The following is a 5,469-nucleotide window of genomic DNA, read 5'->3' on the forward strand; positions in this document are numbered from 1 at the left end:
CTGCCTCTGGGCTAATTCTTTTAATAAGTGGGGGGGGGGGAGGGGGAGAGAGAGGCTGGCTGGCTGGGAAAACTGCTGCAGAAGGGAAGACTTTGTAGAAATAAAGTCAGGTTTGGCAAAATTCACAATGAGTTAACTAATGGTATTAAGCCCCCACCCAAGGTTAAAATATTCTTTATCTATGTAAATAAAAAGAGAATTAGCAAAAAAGTGTGTTTGTCATGCAGCAGGAGTATAGATTAAGAATAGTTTAGGCATGGTCTCCAGACTAGATCAATAAGAAAAGAGCCACGGACCAGCAGGGTAAAAGCAAGATATGTACTAGGAACCAGAGCACGGAACTGGAAATTTGGACAAAATCTCAGAACTTTAATGCAGTCAAATTGTGGTCATGAGGTAATCTCTGGGTTGAGTTCAGACATGGTGGATTCGAGAAATCCCAGGTTCTGAAGGCAGCTATTCTTAATGAAAATACATCGAATGGAAAATGGTACCATTTGATCAGAGGGAAACAAACTTAATGCCTGTAATTAAGTCAGCAGAGGGAAACTGATAATGGCATCAGCAGGGCCTGACCCAGAAGTGGTCCAGAATTCAGAAAAGATTTTAAGGGGAAAAAGATAAATAGAAAGCAAGATACAATGCAGTATAATTTGCTGTCTTACGAAAAACAGGATGTGCCTAGCCAACTTGATGCCTTAAGAAAATCTGCTTTTCCTTTGCTAGTATGACCTGGTGTGTGATGATAAAGTGTCTGATAAAGTGCTAATCAGAAGTCTAGAGGGGATTAGCAGAGACAATGTTAACTGAGTAAGATGAATAAGCAGACGAGATGCTGTTGTGTTGAAAGAGAAATGTTGGGCTGAAGAGGGGTTAATACTGGAATTTTTGCATTCCTCAAAACAAGCCCTCTAAACAAGATGAGTTTTAAAATCAGTCCCAGAGTAAGATGGATCAGTAAAATTTACTGATGAGGGAATGCTGAGAGGAAGGAGGGGGAGGAACGCAATGTGTTACAGCAAGCGCTCTGGAGTCTGGAGTTGTGGGGGAAGGAAGAAATTCAGCAGTAGAATATGTATTTAGAGACCAAAACAAAGAATAAGCTCAAAACTAATCAATGAAAGTGGTGGAGGAAAAGATACTTCCATCTGAGTTACAGAGTAACTAATGCCAGTGAATGCCCTTCTAGTCCTCTGCCTTGGAAAAGGATGGATACAAGCTGGAGCAAATGCAAAGGGAAGTTACGGCTAGGCAACTTCAGAAGTATCTTGTGAGAAGAAACTAAAAGCTTGGGGTTGTTTGTCTGGGGCTACAGAAGTTAGAGGGAGATAGAATTATTGACGGTAAACTCAAACATGCATGCAGGGAAGCAGAGCTTTTAAGGGAAAGGACTGTTCTGAAGCAAGAACAGACGGGTAGAAGTTGGTAATCAGTAAACCTGGAAATTTCACTGCTCTTATTCATGATAAGAGCAATAGGATTCTAATAAAGCCATTCGGTTGGAGTAGGGAGATGCTTTATTACCTTTAGGCTGGAGCTTGATAACTTCTAAAGAGCGTATGGTGTGCCTCTGATAACCCCAGAATAATTGCAGGATGATGACACTGGAGATACCGTCAAGATTTACGTTTATATAATCAGGGGTATTTTGTGTCTGAAGCAGATAAAGCATCGTACAAAAAAAAAATAATCTGTTTTTCTGGATAACGTTCACATTCCCTGTTATGCTAGTAAGACCTTCTTTTTTGTAAAAATTGTTTAATTTTGTTGATATGGTGATGACAGGATTGAATTTAAAACTATGCCAGTAGTACACGGTAAGAAAAGGCAAAAGAGAAATAGCAGCAGTGCAGGACCGCAGAAGATGCTGTTAGAATTTGAGGGAAAGTAGAACAAGGAAGTCTCACTTCTGATGCAAATCTTGGGAACTGAGAGCTCGATGCAAGTATGGGCATAATGGTGTCATTCTAAATTCATGAAAATGGCTTTACAAATGAAGGAGAGGCAAAGTGGGGTCAGTGCAATTCAAACACTCGATGACAATTTTAGCCTAAATAGAATGCTCTTTGTGACTAGATGAATTAATTACTGTAAGACAGTGTTCTTGCTTGTCATTCTGATTCTTTCTGCTTGTTAATCACTCCTAAATTGTAGCTATTGCAGTAATATTAAGATTTATTACTTATAAAGTTTTGCTAATCTCTTTTCTAGTTTAGTGTTTGTTCACATAGCAATGTAAATGCTTTGAAATGTGTTTCTTATTTTATATTTCTACTTTGTCCTCTGTAGTACTTTCTGCCTATTAAGTATTATTATTCTACAGAAACACCATATGACTGCGTTAAATGTTTTGCTTTTGTAGCCAAGCTTAACTTACCTGTTCAGCAAATTTCATGACATACCAAGTCTGAGCTGAGGAGATTAGTCTACAAAAAATCCAGTGGCGATGAGAAGGAACATCCGTAGAATGGTTTAGCTTATTCTTTGTGCCTCACTGACCTTGTAGTGATTTCAGTATTTCCCTTCTTACTGCTTATGATGGTGCTAACACGCTTTAGGAAACTTCAGATCTGCTGGAGGTACTAACAGAACTCAGTTTGCTACGACTGGGATGAAATTTCCCATCCTGTTAGTCACACGGAAAACTTTTAAATATGAAAACTGGGAAAATGCTTATCCAATATGATAAGCTGTAGCAAAAATGAAATGGAGTAAATAATAATAGGGAAATGTATGTGTATTGATTTGCACATGGAAACACTTTCTTTTTAGTTGTACAAATCACTGCGGTCTTACTAAGTACATTTTTTCCTTTTTTTTTTTTTTTTTTTTTTTTTTTTTTTTTTTTTTTTTTTTTTTTAAAGAGCTGCTGATCTTTTGAAAAAAATAATTGGGGGAATTAATCTTCTATTTATCCAAACTATTCTGTGTTCTTTCTCTGTGGTTTTTTTGTTTGTTTAATTACAAGGAACATTTGCATGAAAATAGGATTTTAAGACTTGAACAGCTTCTGATGCTTTTTCCCAGATACATGGAGTAAACCACTTTTATTGTATCTGTAAACTAAAACAACTATTGTCTTGTAAAATTCCTTGCATGCTTTTTTACACTGAATTATTAATGAATATTTGAGAATATGCTTTAGAAAGGTTCCTTCTGCTTCCCCCTTGAAAATATACACCACTTATATATATATATATATATATAATTCTCCCCCCCGTTAGGTCTCCGTCAAGACCTGCCAAGGAAGTCATATTTGTAGTCATCTCAATTCTGTGGCCAGCTAAATTTGATTTCTGTAGTTCCTCCATTCTCTAAGAAAAACAGCATCTTATGCTACACCAAATCTTTTAAGTCAGACTAAAGTTTGCAAAAGTTCTTTCAGGTTCTAGGAGTTTTTTCATCTTTTCAAAGGATCTTTTTGAAGACTTTTAATAAAGAAAATCAAATGGATTTATAGCAAAATGTATCCCTAGTGAAATGGAAGTTGAAAAATAGAAATTTGGTAGGGAGGTATGCTCTGGCAAAAGTTAGTAATGGTTACCAGATGATAGAGGTACTACTTTAGTTTGGGCACACACTGGTCACTCCTAGGCAAAAATAGAAAGGACAGGAACAGCACCTTGCTCTACAAGTCCTAATAACCAAACTTGAATATTTATATCCTGTCATATCAGTAAAATGTTTAAAACTTTCTTGTGTGTGATTTTTCTAAAATGAATTTATTTTCCAAAATGTACATTACTTAAACTGGCAATCCAGAACTTAATGTTTTGTGTTATTATGGTCATGTTTAATATTTTTAATGTTAAATATTTTAGCTGTATTTAGTAGTGTTTTGTGTTTAGTTTCTGCTTTTTGGTTAGAAGACATGTATTTTACTACTTTTCTGAGTTGTACTTTCATACAACAGATCTTTTTTTAGATTATTTTTCTGTGTTGACTGCTTACAAAATGTGAAAATGTGAAAATTCTACTATAAAAGAGTAAATGTTATGATTCTGTTTAATTACAGAATAAATCATTTTACAAATTCATGTTTGAAGTGTGGAATACTGAACTTCAAACACAGAAGTAATCAGTTATCTGACTGAAGTTTAATAATGATTTCTGTTCATTTAGATTTCTCATATTGGAAAGCTGAAAGATTTTCTTCTGCAACACAGAAAAGATTACATTAATGCTTACAGGTAAGTGTGCATTGTATTTAACTAGATTTATTTAATTTCAGATTTACAGAGTTTTAAATCTACAAAACTGTTTAAAAAAATCTATAGACATAATGACTAAAAACAAAACGTAAATTGCTTATTATACTGTAAGCTACTTAAGATGAAGAGCAGTGCTGTCACAAGAAGAAAATGGTCCTACATAAAATGAGACTCAGAATTTTGAAGATGTTTGGCTTACTCTTAAAGTGAGTTCTGAAACAAAACAACCTGGTGTCCAAGTCCAACATCTTTTAAGGACCTGCAGAGTAGGTTTCTGAAGTGGTTCCTGAGACAGCAGAGTAGCAGATTCAGTGATCCAGCTTTTCCCTTTCACTCTGTGACGCTAAACCTAGCTGTTGTCACTAGGCATCCAGTCAGTAGCATCAGTGGGTCCTGGAGAAGAATGATGTGAACTCTTCAGGCTTCACACTCTGGAATGTGAATTCCAGATGAAGGGACGCCATTGAGAGACGGTGTCGGGGACAGCAGCATAGGATTTGGGGTTTTGTGACAAAAACTGTAGGCTTTGGTTCCGGTAGTTATTACTGTGTGGAGAAAGTTTTGATTCCCTTCAGCCATTAGGAAACATTCAAAACTGCTGTATCTGCTCACTTGCTGATAGCCTTCGTAGGATTTTTAGAAGATTAAAACAGAAATTTATGGGTTGGTGTTAGAAAGAAGAAGAAAAAAAAAAAAAGAGTATCTTGTGATCTGCAGATTTAACATTCTTAATAAATTACTAAATCAAGTTATCCTAAGATTGAAATGTTACTGCAACCTGTATTTTGGTGGACTGAGAACAAATAATCATATCATGTGAGAAATGGAAAACTTGCTTTTCAATTAAACTCTTCGTATGTGCAAACTTAGTAGTCATATTATAGGTTGCGTGATATTTCACACTAGAAATAGAAAATACTTCATAGGTATCTCCATTTGACTAACTTTGCTATTGTAAATAGAAGTTTAACAGTTCCAGCTGAACTAATCACCAGTTCATTTCATATTGTAGAAATGAGATTATGACAAACTTACAACTGCTATAAATATTTATTTGAAAAAAGTTAAATTTCTCTGTGTGTCTTTGTAGTGCAGACCCCACAATGTCTAACCATCATTCCTTTCCTTCTCAGTCTATAGGTATGTCTGAGATAAAAAACGAACAGCGCAACGTAACATACAGTGAAATAAATTTCAGGGAAATATATTTGTGTGGGGAAAAATGCTCACTGAAGCTGTCTGGCCTTTGTCACATTGT

General features: G+C 35.6%; 1 protein-coding gene across 1 annotated transcript in view; it reads left to right on the top strand.

Moving 5' to 3' along the window:
• Window positions 1-4,123: 4,123 nt before the first annotated feature.
• The window catches only part of STX18 (syntaxin 18), a 33,494-nt gene continuing 32,148 nt past the window's right edge, over window positions 4,124-5,469 (top strand). Inside the window, exon 1 of the mRNA XM_035891106.1 lies at window positions 4,124-4,190. The gene's annotated coding sequence lies outside the window, so the exon portion shown is untranslated. The remainder of the gene's footprint in view (window positions 4,191-5,469) is intronic.

This window comes from Egretta garzetta, unplaced genomic scaffold, assembly GCF_000687185.1.
Source record: "Egretta garzetta isolate BGI_Z169 unplaced genomic scaffold, ASM68718v1 scaffold193, whole genome shotgun sequence".
Classification (NCBI taxonomy): domain Eukaryota; kingdom Metazoa; phylum Chordata; class Aves; order Pelecaniformes; family Ardeidae; genus Egretta; species Egretta garzetta.